General features: G+C 34.3%; 1 pseudogene; it reads right to left on the bottom strand.

Annotated features, from left to right (window-relative positions):
- Positions 1–15547: 15547 nt before the first annotated feature.
- Positions 15548–18583, bottom strand: LOC111388094 (annotated as a pseudogene).
- Between the last annotated feature and the right edge of the window lie 553 nt (positions 18584–19136).

The raw sequence follows: 19136 nt of genomic DNA, 5'->3' as shown, positions 1-19136 counted from the left end.
GTCTTTGAGTTGGTATAGAACTATATCTTGCAAAGAGATTTGCAGAAAAAGCATTTCTGTTTGAGTACAATTTGCAAGATACTTTAATGCTCCAATTGCACTAAGATATGGTATTTCAAGACCAAAAACATTTTCTCCAACTTCAAATGGATGAAATGGATCTACTTGGGAATCCAAAATGGGTTTATTTCTACTTTTGTAATTAAATGACACTTATATTAATTTATTACTTTTATTTAGAACGGGGAGCAATATTCTGTCTTTGGAAGGATAAGCTATATGATCCACACCTAACGTTTCAAAGATAGATCTTATATACGAACATTTTTCTTCAATAGTGATGTTGGCGGTAAAATTCGTTTCACATATCTTTCTTCCAGCAATAACTTAAAGTTAAGGGAATTTACATAATGTAGTAAAATCTTGCTAAAATTAACGGTCAAATATCTCAATATAAGAAATGGTTAAATTCCAAGATTTATAAAGGATATATCACAAAAGAAACAAAACGCTAAAGAGGCTCGTTATTGAAGCCAAAGTATCATCAAAGTTATAATGAGCTGTATAGTTTGATGAATCAATTAAGTGGAACTTAGCATGAAGGATGAGATTGACTCATTATTGTCCAATTAGAAGCAACTGATAGAGTTACCAAAAGGAAAGAAGATTTATAGAATGAATGAGTTTACTGGTTAAGAGAAGAACATGATGGAAGCAAGTGATATAAAGCTATAAAGCTAGACTGGTTGTAAAGGGATTTCAACAGAAAAAAGTCTTTCTTGTAGTAAAATTAACCACAATTAAAGTAGTACTTGGATTAGTGATCATCCAAGATGGTACTGAATCTTTAGAACTGTGTAGCTTAAGATGGTAATGAGAGACATGGAACTCTAATATTAAATGAATTCAATAGGAAATTTTCAATTTCAACACCTTTAATTCCAAAGGAAAACTTGCATCTCGAGTGGATGGATGTAAAGACAACCCTTTTTCGTGGTGCTTTGGAGGAAAAACTTTACACGATGCAGTCTCATGGATTCGATGTAAAGAAAAAGGAAAACTTGGTATACAGACTTCAAAATAGTTTATATGATTTTAAACAAGCTCCAAGATAGTGGTCTAAGAAATTTGATAGTTTTATGAGTGGTAATGGCTTCATAAGGCGATAGGGAGATTATTGTTGTTATGCGAAGAACCTTGATAACTTCTATATTATTTTGCTACTATTTTTAAAGTCTTTTTAAGAAAGGAAATGGTGTATACATAGGGAAAGCCGTGTGCAATGAAAAATGTAAGCAGAACTTGGGGAAGGGTTTTCCAAGAAAAAGTTAGATAAGTTGAAAAATGAGTTATCTAAGGAGTTTGAAATGAAGGACTTGGTTGTTGCAAAACAAATCCTAGGGAAGATAATTATTATCGAAAATTACATTTTGAAATTATCACTAGAAGAGTATGTGAATAAGGTGCTAAGCAGGTTCGGTATGGATGATGCAAAACCAGTTAGTATTTCTTTGGCTAGGCACTTCAAGTTGTAAAATAAGTAATCACCCTCCTCGGAGTAGGAGGCAGCCTACATGGCCAAAGTGCCTATATCTCTGCTATTGGTAGTTTTATATATGTCATTGTATGTACAAGATTGGACATAAAATATATAGTGGGAGTTGTGAGTATATAATGACCAAGCCAGACAAATAACATTAGGAGGTAGTGAAGTGGATTCTTAAATACTTGAAAGGTACTTTAGATTCAGTTTTATGTTTCAAAAAATAAAGTTAGGATTACATGACTATGCAGACGCTAACATGACGGTGAAATTGATGATAGGAAGAGTACTACTGGATATGTATACACCTTGGGTAGTACATCAGTTAGTTGAGTGTCCAAGTTGTAGAAGATAGTTGCTCTTTTCCACTACTAAGTATGTTGCTGTAATTGAAGCTAGTAAAGAGATAATATGATTGTAGTCTTTATTGAAAGAACTGGGTCACAAGTATGGGAAGAGTATGTTGCATTGTGATAGTTAGAACGCTATTCACTTAGCAAAGAATCCTGTTTATCAGGCAAGCACAAAGCATAAACATATTCATTATCATTTCATTATATCGATTTGAGAGGATTGAATCTTAACACTTGAGAAGATTTAGAGGAGTCAAAATTTAGCTGATATGTTGACAAAGACTGTTCTGATCAACAAACTAAAGTTGTGTGCACTTTAGTTGTACTTCTCTTTTGCGGAATAAGGAGTTGTGGCAGCTACAAAGGAGTCATTAATGGTGAATTAGTCTCCAAACAGAATATTGTTAAGTTGTGGAACCTAATTATCGTGTGATCCTAATTATAGCAACTTCGTGGATTGATTTCCACGATAATGTCACCGTGGGGTTAGAGGGCGGAAGGAGGCCGCCATCTCAACCCCTAAACCAAAATTTAATTAAAGACCATTTAGAAATTTATTCTTGTAAAACTCAATGCGTTGTAAAATTCGATCTTGCCCTATTTTATCTTATACATAGGGAGCTATCCTTAGGCTTTAAGATTATCATAAAAAAAGGAGAGAAAAATAGGTTAGAAAAGATAAGTGTAAGTTTTCTCTTGTAAACCTTTTTTCATTATAGTGAATTACTGCAGTTTCGAGAGATAACTTAGTCTCGTGAACAAGAGTGAAAAATGAGAATTCAAGAGTCTTCAAATAGAAACGGCACAAGAAGAGAGATGAGTTGTTTGAACTATAAAAATACTTAAAAAGGGTTTCAAAGTTCTGAGATTATATAACTTCTAAACCATACAAACCATTTGAGGGTAGTGGGTTTTCTAAAATCCGAGCTGGTCATTGATTTTAAAGGTAGATTTTTAATTAATGGTTCTCACGGCATAACAGACCCGATTTTGGGCTCGATTCTCGATCGTACAGGCCCGGTCAATTTGATTTTAATTTTTCTTGAAGATTCTTCGAAAACTGATAAGTGTGTTTTTACATACTTATTTAATATCTAAATATGATTACTATTGATGAAATGAGTGAAATTCTACTCATAATTAGGTAACATTTGTTTTTGTACGTCAAAAATACCCATAGAATGAGAACATGGCAAAATGAGGAAAAAAGGACTAAAAGAGTACAAAATTGTAAAGTTGAGGACAAGGGAAATAAGTGAAAAAGATCAAGGACTTGGGCCTGCAATTTATGGAGGGCAAAATTGATATAAAAGTCAAAATCTATTGACCAAATTGTACAAGATCAAAGTTAAGGGATTTGACATGCAATTATCTAAGGGACTAAGCTGCAAATGACAAAAAAATCATATTTTTGTGGCTGAAACAGAAACTGGACACCTAGGCACCACTGTTCTGACCCCTTAGGCGCCGTTTTTATATTAAGAAAAGGCTCGGAGACAATTTTGGCTACTTTCCAAACTTCAGGGACTTGACTGCAATTTTCTTAGGTTTTAATATTAAAACCAACAATTGGGCCTGGGGTTTTTCTTCTTCAACCGGATCTATCTGCTGCTTCTTCCTGCTATGGATGGCAAAAAAAATCCATTAAACCCGATACTCGCGGAGTCCCGCCCCTAGCGGGGCGAGTATCACCCACTTAATCGGGTATTCGAGGTGGGTTCAGGCATCAAAAGGTACCTGCCCCACCCCATTTTTACATTTTATTTTTATTTTTATTTTTATTTTTATTTAACTTTTAACAGATTTTACTTTTTAGACTTTTAACCCAATTACCCAACCCAAGCCCAAACCTACAAGTAAACCTTTAACCCAAACCAAATAATCAATGCCCACTTGCGTAAAATTGGATTAGAGTCATTAGACCAGAGGGTTTGAAACTTTGAGAGTTGAGGGATTTTTTTCATTTTCCAGCTTATCTTCTTGCCGTCCATCGTTGCCGTCTCCTTCGTCTTCGAAGTGCTTGCCATCGATGTATATTTGATATACATGAGTTTTATTTAATGTTGTGCAGTTGATTTCCATTTTGTTTTGCTGCGTTAAGTTCGTTCTTCTATTAGGTTTACATTTTGTTTTCATCGAACGTTATATGGCATATCCATTTGATTTGGGAGTTGGAATGGTGAATGTCATGTTCTCTATTAGGTTTTCTATGGAAAAGATAAAACCTCAAAATGTTGAAATTGCAATGTGAATGGTTGATTTTCCATTCACAGAACACGACCAATTTCTATTAAGTTTGTTATAGTTAATTCCTTCTATTTTTCCATGTTAGTTGTTTAGTTCTATTAGTTGGGAAGCATGTGAAAAATTCCTCTTAAAAGTTTATTATTGTCTAATTTGTGTTGTGAGTAGACCTTATTGTCAGAATTCTTAAGATTACTCTTTCCATTTGCAATAATTTTTATTTTGTAAATTGTAAAACTATTCTTCAACATTAATTAGCCAACATCCCCATAGTCAAACATCATTATCAACTTCACATTCTATTTGACCCACAACTTCTATCCACTTTTAACCACACATTTCATAGGATCCACTACCTATAATCTACAAAAATCATTTCAGATGTTTCGATTACGACATTGTACACCCACATCGAGCATTGGAAGTACACCACTACGATCAAGTACTAGTCCATTCCACGAAGATTTATATAGTCAGGCAAACACACAACAATATCCAATAGACTTGTGCGATGAGGAGGATAGCGGACAAGTTAAGAAAATGAAATTAATTTCGTTAGTTTAGAATCACTTCAAAAAAAAAAAAAAAAAATAGAGTCATTAAGGGGGATGACAAAGCAATTTGTGACTACTGTGAAAAAGAATTAAGGGCTAAAAGTAAGAATGGGACAAAACATTTGCATGAACATATAAAAAGATGTCCATGCCAATATCAAAAACATTAAGCAAATAATGCTGAATCTATTAAAGGAAGCCTGTGGGAAGGTTTCAATGGGTACTTACTCCTTTGATAAAGACAATGTTAAGAGGGAACTTGGAAATATGATAATCTTGCATGACGGGAAAAACCAAACTTGTTTGTTTACCGTGAAACTAAAATTCCTTTGTCAATATGATTCGATTAATTACGAGATATAGATAAGTATCAATCTCAATTATTGATCATATCTTTCATTCCACTATTAAGTTGATACAAGTTCAAAACCTCTTTTCGACTCATGAGTACACCTTGGCCAAGGATTTCGATATCAACTTAACTGAATGAAATGTAGATCATAATCTCTTATTATCTAAGAGTGACAAATCCACTATTGGTTATTCATAACCTTCATATGATTCTTAACATACCCGATGTCGTATTAACGATCCTTGACAGAGCAACATCCAACATCACCAAAGTATGACTGCCCTCATATAAGGCACCATGATGACCTCAAGTAAAAGGATCAATTCCACTACTGAATATTAGAGATTAAACACCGACACTCAGATAGTTATCCATGTGAAATTTTCCAACGAGTCTCCAATGTTTTGTTTTATAACAAAACATTCACATGTTTATTTAAGCATCTTTAGCTTGCGAGATCAGCTACTTCACAAATAAGAAATGTCACACTTGATGGTCTATCCATAATAATAATATCCGTATCTCATTATTACTATGACCATGGATGATTTAATATTCAATTATATGTAATTTGTATCTCACGATCATAACTCCTTGTGATTAACAAATTACCAAGATTTGAATCTACGGACTCTATTATTTAATTTAATTGAATATTGATTAAATAATAAATATGCCATGAATTTGCATATATATAGCTAAAACATAACACTTACAAAAAACAAGGCGCCGATTTGGTACCCCCTATAGCAAGTTTGTATCTGCAAAAACATTGGCGTTCACTAAGCTATTATTTTAATAAATTAATTTGTCACCTCTCCAAAAATCTCTCCATTACGTAAGATTTTAGTGAATAATGCTAAAACATTGGTGATTTCATCCCATTAATTCCTATAGAAAAAAAATAATAATAAGTTAACTAAATAATTAGGCTTATCCAATATAAAAAAATTAAAGAAGATTCGATTCTTATTTGATTATCTGGTTCTTGGTCTAAAACTGAAAACCAAATCTAGCTCGTCATTTTTTTATTATAGTACCTATTCAGATATTTAATTTTAAAGAATCGAAATGTTCTATTTGGTTTGAGAATTTTGCCTAGTCTACCCTGAACTTATACAATTCTAGTTTTTCCATATCAAGAATTAAACACAGTCTCTGTAGAAGAGAAAAGATGACGGTGATGATAATATCAATAATAAAAGCTACTTGATAGAGATATGTAACTTCATTATCACGAAGATTGAAAATAAAAATCAATTTGAATAAAATATAAATCTTGCTTCATCATCTTAGAAAAATAGAGTACAACGAAAAACAAAGTGAAGACGTCATAATTGTGAACCTAAACCTTTTGAAGGAAAAATAGGATGACTCTCAAATTAAATTCCCCGCATCCCAAAAAAGAATGGAAAGATATTTCAACTCCAATGTTTGCAATAAAAACTTCAAAGTGGAGGACTTACTTCTAAAGAAAGTGTTTGTCGTATACAAATAAATGAGCTCAAGTTCGCTCGGTCCAAGTGGAAAGGACCATATACGATGATTGAGGTTATAGAACATGTAACATATAAGCTCACAAGGAAGGGAGGCGAACTCGTTCAACGTCCCTAGAATGACATGTACTTGAGAAAATACTATCTATAAAACATAATTGAAAACTTATAGAGCAAATTCAATAAGATTAATTTTTTATATGCAAGACCAAGCGAGTTAATCAATTAAACACCATACAAGCTCAATCAAGCTAGACAAATAGTTGTGAAGCAAAGAAATAAGCCAAAATGAAATTTTTTGTTAAAAAAATGAAGGGTAAAAGGTAAGTGATGCTTGCGAACTAAACTTATTATATAGAGAAAAGGCATATTCTACAAGCCAAAAGGCATATTGAGTTAAACTATTACATATCTGCTGTCTAAGGGATGTCAAAAGTGTCGAGCAGCTCGTCGGCTCAGCTCCTGAAAATGTGGCTCGTGGGCAGCTCGAGCTCGTAAAATCACGAGCCCGAGCATGAGCCGAGCGGGCCTTGTCGGGAAGAGGGCCGCATGCGGCTCGTGGGCGACTCGAGCTCGTAAAATCACGAGCCCGAGCAAGAGCTGAGTGGGCCTTGTCGGGAGGCGAGCCCACAAGTCGCTCGTTGTGACGAGCCACGAGCTGGGCTCGTGGCTCGTCCAGCCACAAAATTTAAGTGACCATTTGGGTCATTGAATTCAGTGACCGGATTTTTTTTTAAATTCCTCCCCATAAATACCTCTTCCCCCAAAGATTTTTTTTCATATCAGTTGCTACTCCAAATCTCCAACTCTCTCAACTCTGTTTTATTATATCAATTATCGAATTTTTACTCTTTTGTGCTAAAAAATATACAATATCAATTCAATTTTTACAGTTTATTAGTTATAATTTCAATTCATCCAATTCTCAATTCTCACAATGTCACTACATTTATATTCTTCTAGTTAAGATTTCATCATACACAATCAAACAAATGGATCAACGCTCATTTGTTGAAAGCTTGTTCGATACAGAATGTGGTCCACATCATAGCGAATCGCCTAGGACGCCGCAAAGTCAATTTCTAAATGAATTTGCCGTCTAAATGGCCTACGGATACCTGAAGATGTTCACATTCACGATCAGGGAAGCCACAATCCAATTGATTTGGATGATATTAACGTTCTCGAAGCGGAACATGAGGATGAAGATGCTGAATTAAACATCCCAGATGCGAAGGAAAAGCGAAAGGCCAAAAAACGAGCAAAATGTTGGGATCACTTTAAGTTGATTTCATCGGGAAAAGTCGTCGATAGCCTTCTAGAATCTAACGCAGTACGTAAATACTGCCAACAAAGATTGGCATGGCAAAAAGTAATTGGTACCACCCATCTCAACCGCCACTACAAAGCATGTGTGGCCAGACATGGACTTCTTTCAGCTAGTCAAACATAATTGCAATTTGACAATCCAGGCGCCGGTTCTACAACTTCACCCCTATTCACGTGGGTGAACTCGAAAGATAATACTCGAACTGGAATGGTGAAATTTGTTGCCGCCACTGAGTTGCCTCTGGCTGTTGCAGACAACCTATACTTCGTCTCGTTCGTGAAAGAATATCTACAACCGAGGTACGTTAGGGTAAGTCGAAACACTCTTCGTGCCGATACAATAAATTATTTCAATAATTCAAAACAACAATTAATTATGGATTTGCAATAATATGGGGGTGTTATATCTTTAACTTCTGATATATGGGAAGGGGTTAATAAAAGAGTATATATAGCTGCAACCGCACACTATATAGACCCACTTCGGTGCATGCATAAGAAAATTATTGTTTTTAGAATTATTGAGTTTCCTCACAATGCTAATAACATATATAATGCTATTATCAGTATTGTTAGAAAATATCATTGCGAAACTAAAATTTGATCTTTTACTTTTGATAATGCTAGTGTTAATAAGGTAGTCGTTGATAAATTGTGTAGGACACTTCAATCTGATTTTGGTGGGTATTTGTTTTATATTCATTGTGTGTGTCATATCTTGAATTTAATTGTGTAAGATAGTTTAAAACATATAAAGGATGAACTTCAAAGGATTAGAAATGTATTAGTATATATTACGATCCCTCCTAGTAGAAAACAAACATTCGAAGATTTTTGTGCCGAACTAGGGATGATGACTGCTAAAACATTTGTTAGCTTTGAAGGTTTCGAAAATTTAAAGTCATGTGAAGGTTTCGAAAATTTAATAACTGACTTTTATAACAATAGACACGTTAGAAGTGATAACGATGGTATATTAAATGAATCCGATTGGATTTTAGCTTTGAAAGTTAAATGATTTTTGACATCTTTTTATGAGACCACAAAGATTTTATCCGACGTTTATTATCGCACAAGCTGTATGGTTCTTGGACGCCTTTATATAATTGCAAGAACATTTCATAAATATAAAAATGATCCTGCTTTTAATGAAATTTTAATTGCTATGGAATTAAATTTTAGAAAATATTGGGAAGAACTGCCTATGTTATTTCCTTTAGCATGCGCGATGGACCCCCAATATAATATTTCGGGAACTAAATACGTAATTGATCAAATCAGTAAAATATTAATACTTGATACACCTATCACCTATAAGAATTTAGAGCAAATATTACGTGGAATGTATGATTTATATGCGGAAAGAATGGGTGCGAATGTTAGTCGGGTACCCTCTGCTCCTACTCCTTCTGCTGAAATTGAAGAAGATGATGCCAAAATAATGAATTTATTTTAAGACATTAATACATTTAGATATGATACAACTGCAATGTGTTCATCTAGTGCCATGTCGTCTACATTTACATCTCATCAAACATCAGCTGAAACTCAAAATGCGATGCCTGTCGAATTAATTAATTACTTCAATCATAATATGTCAACAGACAGAACAATTAAAAAAAGTTCAAAAGAAGTAATTGAATTCTGATGAAAGTATGAAAGACGTTAGCCAATTATTTCTACAATTGCAAAAGATCTGCTGACACCTCTGGTTAGCACTGTTGCTTCGGACTCTGCTTTTAGTGCAGGTACAAGGGTTTTGACCGATGTCAAAAGCCTACTGAAAGAAAATATTTTGGAAACATTAATGTGCATGAAGGATTGGCAGGATGCTCATTTTCGACTATAAGATAAATATGCTGAAATTGTATGTCATCAGGTAAGTGATATTTGATTTAATTATATTAATAAAAATTTCTTTATTTTTTAATCGTTAAATTTAATTTTCTTTAAAAAATTGCACACATTACAACAAGTTGTTCGTATACAATTTTTAAATCCGCCTACTTAAAATTGATTTAGTCGATCCCAAGCCCGAATAAAGGATGAGGGTTTACATTTTATCTACTTTAAAAAGAAATCAAAAAAATATATTTTTTATAAATGTATTTCAAAAAATAATTCGTTTTCATTATATAAATATTTTATACTTTATAAAAAGTATTATAATATGATATAAATAAAAAACTAAAAAATTGTTTTCGTTAAATTTATTTGTATTTTTTAACACTTTTTATTTGTTTTAAAAGTGTTTTCTATTATTTCATTTATTTGTGAAACTCTTTAAAAAAAATAAAAATAATAAATTAACGAGCCCACGAGCCCAAGCCGAGCTCGCCCAAATTGAACGAGCCGAGCCCAAGCTCGGCCCGGCCCGGCCCATTGCCACCACTACGCTGTCCTACAAAGATCTCTAGCCAAGAGATGAAAGGAAACTAATAGCAGAAACAATCCCTTTGTCCAAAGTAGCCTCTAGAAGTTGACCAGACGTTTGTCAAAAAGAAAATGCACACAATATTTGGAACTACGCCCCGCATAGTAATCTCTTTCAAATGAGATGCTAAAATATACAAACTTGCTAGCTTCTAAACATTCTGCGTTCTCTGCCAGCTTTTGAATTATACACACTAGAATCAATGTTCCAAATATGCAACCATAGCAAGGCAAGAGAAAAAATACGATAGTTCTAAAATTCCATAAGGTTACATAAGATTAAGTCTAAAAATAGTTCATCAGAAAAGCACAATGGAATCACCAGTGAAAAGGAAGAACCAATGATAACATTCAAAGGAACTATGGAAAGAAAAAGTGATATTCTTTAGAATCGACAGTAAGCCAAAATATAAAATACATTCTTTATAATAGAAAAAGACACACACGCACACACACTGTCAAATAAGCTATATCAAGCCAGCGAATCCCAAAATTCGAGTGGCTGAAGCTCAAGCGGCTACTTTCGAAGTAACAGAAAGGAACAACGAACTCATCACACGAAGCGTCAGACAATCTTAGCCGTTGAATGCGAAGAGGTTCAAAATAAACTTGTGTGAGCAAACAAATAAAACATGCATAGAATAGAGAAAATCAAAAAGATAGTTCCTGGAATCACACATGAATTAGTAAAGCCTTATCTAACCCAATGAATTAGTAACGCGTTATCTAGCCTAAACATTAAATGTCAATAAATGACTAGGATAAAACCATCAAAAAAATTTATAATCTCAAAACATCATATAATTAAAGTCTCAAAACATCATATAATTAAAGTCCTATATTTAATAAATAAAATCGGACTTAGGGGGACTATTTGTTGAACTTTGAAATGCAAAATTTTATGAATATAGACCTTTTGTCGACGAGGAGGTTGATATGACACAATATGAAGTATACAATCGCACGAACAAAGAACAAGATTAAAGGTAAAGAGAAGAATTGACAGAGGAATTGATATTTTATTGACAACCAAAAAAAAGAAAGGAGAGAATACAATGAACTCAACACCAATGCTTTACATAAATTGAATGAAGAGCATATATATTTACAGGGGATGTCCCAAACCCTGGAAATAGCCTAATTAGATGGAAACTAGGTCAAAAATGCGTAAAAAAATCGAAAAAACCAGACGGCGCTGTCCCTCAAGCGATAGCTCGACGACAAGCGGGTGAAATCGTCTCTGCTTCAAATCTTCCCCTTCACTCGAGCCACACGCTGGTGATGAGCAGCAAGATTTTAGCACTGTCATTCCATATATTTCTCTTCTTGAACCTTACTTTGACATGTCCAAGCCCAATACGTGAAGCCCAAACCGAATTTAGATCACCAAACCTAACAATTTCCACCTTGACCCAAATTTCAATGCAACGAACGAAGCTTCAAAATTTCTTCACATGGAAAAATAAGTCCGACTGCATCGAAATAACTAAACTCTTCAAATAGCAACCAAATCTCTCCACCTCACGAAAAATATCATCCTCTTACACAGTGTCCACACATGACACCCAAACCCAAACTCGGGTTCCAAAAATTCCACCAGGGAATTCAAAATTGACCAAACAGGGTTAAAGCACACCTTGTAGCAGAATCCATACCAAATGCTTAAATTGAAGACCTTTTGCTGGAACTAACACCTTTAAACACCCCAAAGCATGATCACCAACATCTGCAACTCTGTACTTATCCTCAATGAGTCCTTCCCTAGCAATTGAACATGATGGAATCGCAAAAATTGGTGGCAAAGCGGAATTACCCATATCCTCTAAACTCTCCCGAGTAGTGTTCTTCAAAACCGACTCAGATCCAATTCCAAAGGTACTGTACTAAACTCTATGTCCGTTACGATACTAAACCTACCCAGATGATTCTAAACTGATTCTGCACGCCTTTGCAAGATATACAATTGAAACTTTTTCCGCCCCTCCAGTACAACCTGACCACTCCTTCAGACCTTTAAGACTCCACCTGCTCCAAATAACTCATAACCCTTCGAATCAAAAGTACTCAATGAAATGAGATTCTTCTTCAAATCTAGAACGTGTAGAACATGATCAATTGGTTTACATGTTCTATCTACCAGCATCAATATGACTTTCCCAATACCAGCTACCTAACAAGATTTTTTGTTTTCCACGACGACGCCTTGCGTCACCATTTCATATGCTTCAAACAAATCTCGATTGGGACACATATCGAATGCACAAGCTGTATCCAAAATCCACTCCTCGTTAGGTTTGAATTTTTCATCAAAAATTGCCAAACGATCTCCATCGCCATTGCCTCATCCAAAATATTAGATTGCTTCCCACGATTTGCAGCTAAATTACCTTACCTTGCAACTTCTCGCAATCACTCTTGATGCATCCTTTTTGTAATAAAAAACCAAATTACTGTAACTCGACCTCAACTTACCCCTTCACCGATCACCGTGAACCAAAAGACCTTCTCAATCTCTAGACTCAGATCCAACTAGATGTTTCATCTTCTCATTTGAGAACAAGGCATCACACACGTCTTTAATGGTGAGTGTGTCATAACTATAAAAAAATGTGTCCCTAAATGACTAACATGAAGCAAGCACTACATTATATTTTACCTAACATTTCCACTTCAGCGACGATGTTTTTAAACATAGTCAAACGATCTTCCAAAGATCCCCTTCTGCCACGCAATGAGAATATAGCATTTGCTTCAATGCAGTTTGCTGGTTAGACTTTTGGTCATGTACAACTACTCTAACTTCAACCATAATACAGCTGTTGTCTTCCTCTTTAATATGTCCTGGAGATTATTGTTAGACAGATGAAGATATATCTGCGAAAGTGCCTTCCAATCGTTCCATTGCTTCTCATTTGTTGTCCAAGTTGTGGACATCTTGTCAAATCCCAACAACGTATCATCCAAATCCATCTGCGCCAAAAAAGCCCTCATCTTTACTTGCCACAATGAAAATCTTGTATTGCAATTCAAAAGCGAAATTTCATACTTCATGGTTGTCATCGATAATAGAAACTTCAAACAAAATTCTCAACCTAACACTAATACCACTTGTTACGAATTCGAACCTTTTGTTGGGAATGAGGAAGTTGATATGACACAATATGAAGTATACAATCGCACGAACAAAGAACAAGATTAAAGGTAAAGAGAAGAATTGGCAAAGAAATTGCTATTTTATCGACAACAAAAAACAGAAGAGAATACAATTAACTCAGCACCAATGCTTCACATAAACTGAATGAAGAGCATATATATTTACAGGGGATGTCCCAAACCCTATAAATAACCTAATTAGATGGAAACTAGGTCGAAAACACGTAAAAAAATCGAACGGTATTGTCGCTTGAGTGACAACTCGACGACAAGCAGGCAAAATAGTCACTACTTCAAATCTACCTCTTTTGCTTGCTCGAGCCACACATTGGTGACGAGCAGGGGAGATTCCAGCGTTGTCATTCCATCTTATTCTTTTCTTGAACCCTACTTTGACATGTCGAAGCCCATTAAGCCTAAACCAAATTTGGGTCACCAAGCCTAACATGAACCATGAATCTTTCCAAAATTTTGCAAAGCACGAAGTAACATGTGAAGAAAACGAGAATACAAGGGTTTGCACTATGTCAGCGAACCACCCCCATCTAGGCTAGCTACAGGCTGTCATTAATCACACATGTGTCGAAGGAATCTAATGTGACATTGTTAAAAAAATAGTAATGAGTTAATCAATAAACAGTCACCGTCTATCATATTATCCAAATGATTGAAATATCCTAAAGTTTAGAGGAAAATCTATAAGTACCACTCATTTCAGAAGAGAAGAGCATGCATTCCAAATCTTTCTAATTGCTCCAAAATTGAGCTTTGAAACTAATGAGCTTAGTATTTGTTGATTCGTTTTTACCATCAACATATAGCTTGTTTTAATACATTTTCTTTAATTTTTATATTTATAATCTTAACATTTACATGACATTAATTTTAGAAAATCAAAATAGAACTTCCATAAATGAAATAATATAACAAAGTTGATGCTGCATTTAAAAATTAATTTTATCTTAACAAAATTAGTTAAGAGTTAATCAATAAGGAGTCGCCATCTGTTATATTACCCAAATGATCTATATATCCCCAAACTTTGAGGGAAATCTATAAGTACCTCCCATTCCAGAAGAGAAGAGAATGCATTACAGATCTTTCCCTCTCAAATAGCTACATCCCTTTAAATTGTTCCAAAATTGACTATCGAAACTAGTGAGTGTAGTACTTGTTAATTCGATTTTTACCATCAACACTAGTGGGTTTAACGTGCATCACACATTAATTGGTTAATGTTAAAAATAAGTAAATGTAAATTTTAGTGAAATTCATTTCTAAACATAGAAGATAATATACGTTGGTTAAAATCAACTTTTTTTTTGCATATTTTTATATTTTATATTTTCGATATGAAAATTTGGTATTCATTGTATTTAAATTCTCGTTGCAACTGTATTCTTCATATCGTCGTAATTAGATACTAACCAAAATGGTTCTATTTGACAAGGGTAAAAGCATGAGCAATTGAATGTCAATTGAATGAAAAATAAAACAAATTATAATAAAGAACGGTAATAAAGTATGCTCAACCAATAAAGGAATTATTTTGGCATTTCTTTCATACATTCACATCGATGGTTTACAAGCTTTCTCAATTGAATCAGCCTAAATTTCTATTGAGGGAGGGATGCTTTGTCAATCTATCAGACATACAGCATCATGCATTATAGAAAAAAAAGGATTTTCTTTTATTTTCTTTTATTTTTATTTTTTGGGCAAAGAAGCAACAAACTGAATGAAGAAAATCATCATTAAACCTATTATGGAACCCACGTACCAAAAATCTTCTTTACGGATCTCATAATAGAATCATGAAGCATGAATACCCAATCAAGATAAAACAAGAACATTTAAAATAGAAATAGCACGTGAAAGCAAAATTTTCAAAAGCACTTGCAGGGGATATATTTTGAAAATCAGCAATTTGCACTATCTCATAAGAATGATGAAGGCAACTGAAATCCATGAACCATAAGGGCCAAGAGATAATGGTTTGTCAACCATTTGCTGGAAACTTTGATCTCCATATGGAATTTCCATAAACATGATATATGGGTCATAGTTAATTCAACATTACCTACAGGGTCTCAAAAGCAACGCTTGAAGGCTAAATGAACAAGAAGAAAAACATTGATGAACTTAATATTCCATATGTTGTCATGCATACACTTATCCTACAATAACAGGTGAAAAAATAATGTTCAGAAACTTCTAATGAAAATAGCATTTAGCAATGAAGGGTTCCATAATTATTAGAAAATGTTGATTAATATTGTACGAGGGGAAAATCTTGATATTGGGATAAAACAATTTTATAACTCAATAACTTGATCCTATTGTTCAAATTGGTAAAATAACTTGCAAGGTGTCTTACATACAAAACATGTGCTTGAGATTACTGATCGATGTACTCTACCATTGCATTGACAATGTCAATTTGCATATTTTCCTGGTTCTCTTTCATGCATGGCTATATAAAAAGGGTTTCGCAGAAACATCTCATCATAAAAGCAACCTTCAGTCTAAAAATATTGACACATCCTCTCAAGTAGAATTCATCTAGAACATATGGTCACTGTTGGATTTGACATACAAGGAGTGGAAGGAAGAATTATCATAAATGAGAGGAAGAATCAAGTCTAAATTATAGTAATAATATAGCCTGAATGCAAGTGTAATACACCCAAGGAAACAAGTGGCATGTGTCATAAACTTGGATCGTTGTCAGCGATATAAGCTTTATGAAAAGGGTTCCAAATATTAATATGGAACGGGCATGCTGGAGAAGTCCATAGTGAGGTGACCAAACAAGTCTTGAAAGGATCCTTCAAAAAATGAGATGGCGTTGGTTCTCTCATTAATATCATAACATGGTCGGTGCAATGCCTCAAGGAAGTGCAATTGACATATATCTTCCAGTAACTAAAAGAAGCCTATATATATATAAGCAAATCAAAAGGCATCAAGTGGGTGCAACACACATGCCAAGGTTCATACATATTTTGTTTTGCTATTGTTATGAAAAAAATTATAAATCCCAAGCCTAGCTCGAGGAGCAGTCAATGTTACATTTCAAATCATTTGATGTTCTCTATTTACAAGAAAAAGTTTAAGAGTCTTTTGAACAATGGCAAGTACATACCAGGGTGTGGGCACCAGAGAGTGCAAAAATATCCTTGTCGTTCAGACCCATTTGTTTGATAAATACATCCCTTGGTCCGATCCGACAATAGTAATTTAAGATTAGCATGAGACTTGCCATTTTTTAGGCTGAGGACGCTTGAATTTTCAGTAATTTGGTTTACTCTTTGTAGCACCGGGCAAACGATCTTCAACAGGAGCTCCTTCTTATCCTGATATTAGAGAAGCACAATCATGAACATGTGCTAATCTAATAAAGATGCATTTATTAAATAAAACATATACTCATTTTTTTGATCAACGAGTAATTGATGGAAGGTATAAGTTTCTTTGTAGGAGAAGGTATCAAATATATAGGGGTTGGATGCATATAATAAATATTTTAGCTCCATATTAATGCCAGAGTTCAATTAGAGTCTTTCTAGGCATATTCACATTTTTAGGAAAAACAAATTCACTAACTTGCCTTCCTGGATTGAAAGGCATTTCTAGTCCTCCGGCAACTTCAACAGCAACAACTCCCACCAACTACTAAGTACAAGTAAGGACCATGAAACATTCAAATTATCTAATAAATAATTCAAAAACATGTTCAAATTTCACAATACAAATTTCATGCATTAATGAATTGAAAGGCAAAAATACTTGATGGAAGTTAGCATAAGAAATAGTAGGGAATTGCTCCTTGATGAGTTCCAAGAGTTGCCTTGAACCTCATGGTCCCAAAAGGACCTCCAATCTGGCTTTGCACATCAAAGGTATCAGTAGAATGCCACCTAGAGTCACAGCACACCACATTCCAATACAATCGAACATGACCTCTATCATATCATCAAAATCACTCATATACAATGTGCTGAATACACTACTAGACAACAAAATAGAATAGCACTACATCATTTCAAAATGAATTGGGTTCATTGACGTATTTGTACAAATAGGAATTTACTGAGAGCCACATCCCATTTATCTAAGATTTGGAAATCTTTTGGATTTGAATCAGGAAGTACATACAAGTATCTTGCTTACGGTTCATTTTAAGGGTCTGCCAACAAAATCAGGCCAATGACATTTTAAATGTCTCTTTCTAAACGCTAAGTGCAGCGTGGTTATAAGAGTACAAAAATCTAAACTCTCCGCGAAGGGCACATAGGAGAGATCTTATAATCTCCACGACAGTTCAACTTCTTGAATAACTTTGATATCTTCAGACCAAAACCAACAAATGTTGAAGCTCTATTTTACACCAATATTTATTTAGTTGTTCAAAACGGTTGGAAAATATGGGTCATGGGTAACCCATGTGATGTAACCCGACCTGCAAGACATCAAAAGGGTTGGAGGAGTGGTTTGAACTTGAAATTTAAATCTACAATTCCCCATAACCTCTCTTTACTTCCCACACAACCTCTAATCATGGTCTAGGACAAGAGAAGGAAAACGATGCCAAGAAAATATAGTGAAATTTGTATCTAAAAATGCAACAAAACTAGAAAGACGCTCCAATATAAGGCATTTATATTGTAGAAAATAATACTTTTTCACTGTCATCGGGGAATTCGGGACATAAGTAGCAAAGTGATTTAATCACACAAATATTGGAATACTTGAACCAAATTTATTCAAGCATGCTACGATTTCTTTCATTATGTTCAAAATAATTCAGCAAGTACGGGGAGATCTTCGTGTTATTACAATGCATATGCAATAATATCATTCAAAATGTAACAAATAATTAAGATATATTTCACTAACAGAGGATCAATATTAGCAAAAAGTCTATATTCACAGAATACTAAAAGTGAATTCCAATTTAAATGAAAAATTGAAATTTTAAATAGGAGGGTTGGGGGAACATAGGCAATACGTAGCATGATAGGAGCGCAATTCTTCTCGGCAAATAGACCTCTGAGCTTCTTCTTCTGGCATTTCTCAATAGCCTTTTAGTACTCCTCATTCACATTTGGATACGACTTCACCATTTTTCAGCATCGCTTCAATCGATTTTCACAAAATTACACAATTCAAATAACCAACTTGTAAAAATAAATAAATAAACATGAGCATTCATACAAAAACTTCGGGTCCATCAGTTTAGAAATTCACATAAAAATAAGGGAAATTTTTCATAAATCCAAGTATATATAAGAAATCGGCTAAATGAAAATGAACCCTTTGGCGGAGTTGTGACGGTGAAGTTTCGGCTTCTTAATGCCGTTAACTCCACTTTGAATCACATCAAGATGTCCCTTAGAGAGTGAAAAAAATGATGCATTATAAACAAAGTCCACAAGGGTATTTGAATTCTTGTGAACGAAACTGTACATAAACAGTATTAACATTGGACAATTTGTATCATTGTTCAATCTACTTCTAAACCAAGAATCAAGAAATCATCACGTAGCAGCTGCCCTGCGTCGGCTTGACGTTACTATGAAGGTCAAGCATCTTATTCTACAGGACTCTCTCTTTATCAAGGTTGAGTCAAAATCATCTTGTATGTGAATGGTTGTTTACTTACTAATGAATAGAGTT

This window comes from Olea europaea, unplaced genomic scaffold, assembly GCF_002742605.1.
Source record: "Olea europaea var. sylvestris unplaced genomic scaffold, O_europaea_v1 scaffold453, whole genome shotgun sequence".
In the NCBI taxonomy this organism is placed as follows: domain Eukaryota; kingdom Viridiplantae; phylum Streptophyta; class Magnoliopsida; order Lamiales; family Oleaceae; genus Olea; species Olea europaea.
This window is presented reverse-complemented; position numbering and strand designations above follow the sequence as displayed.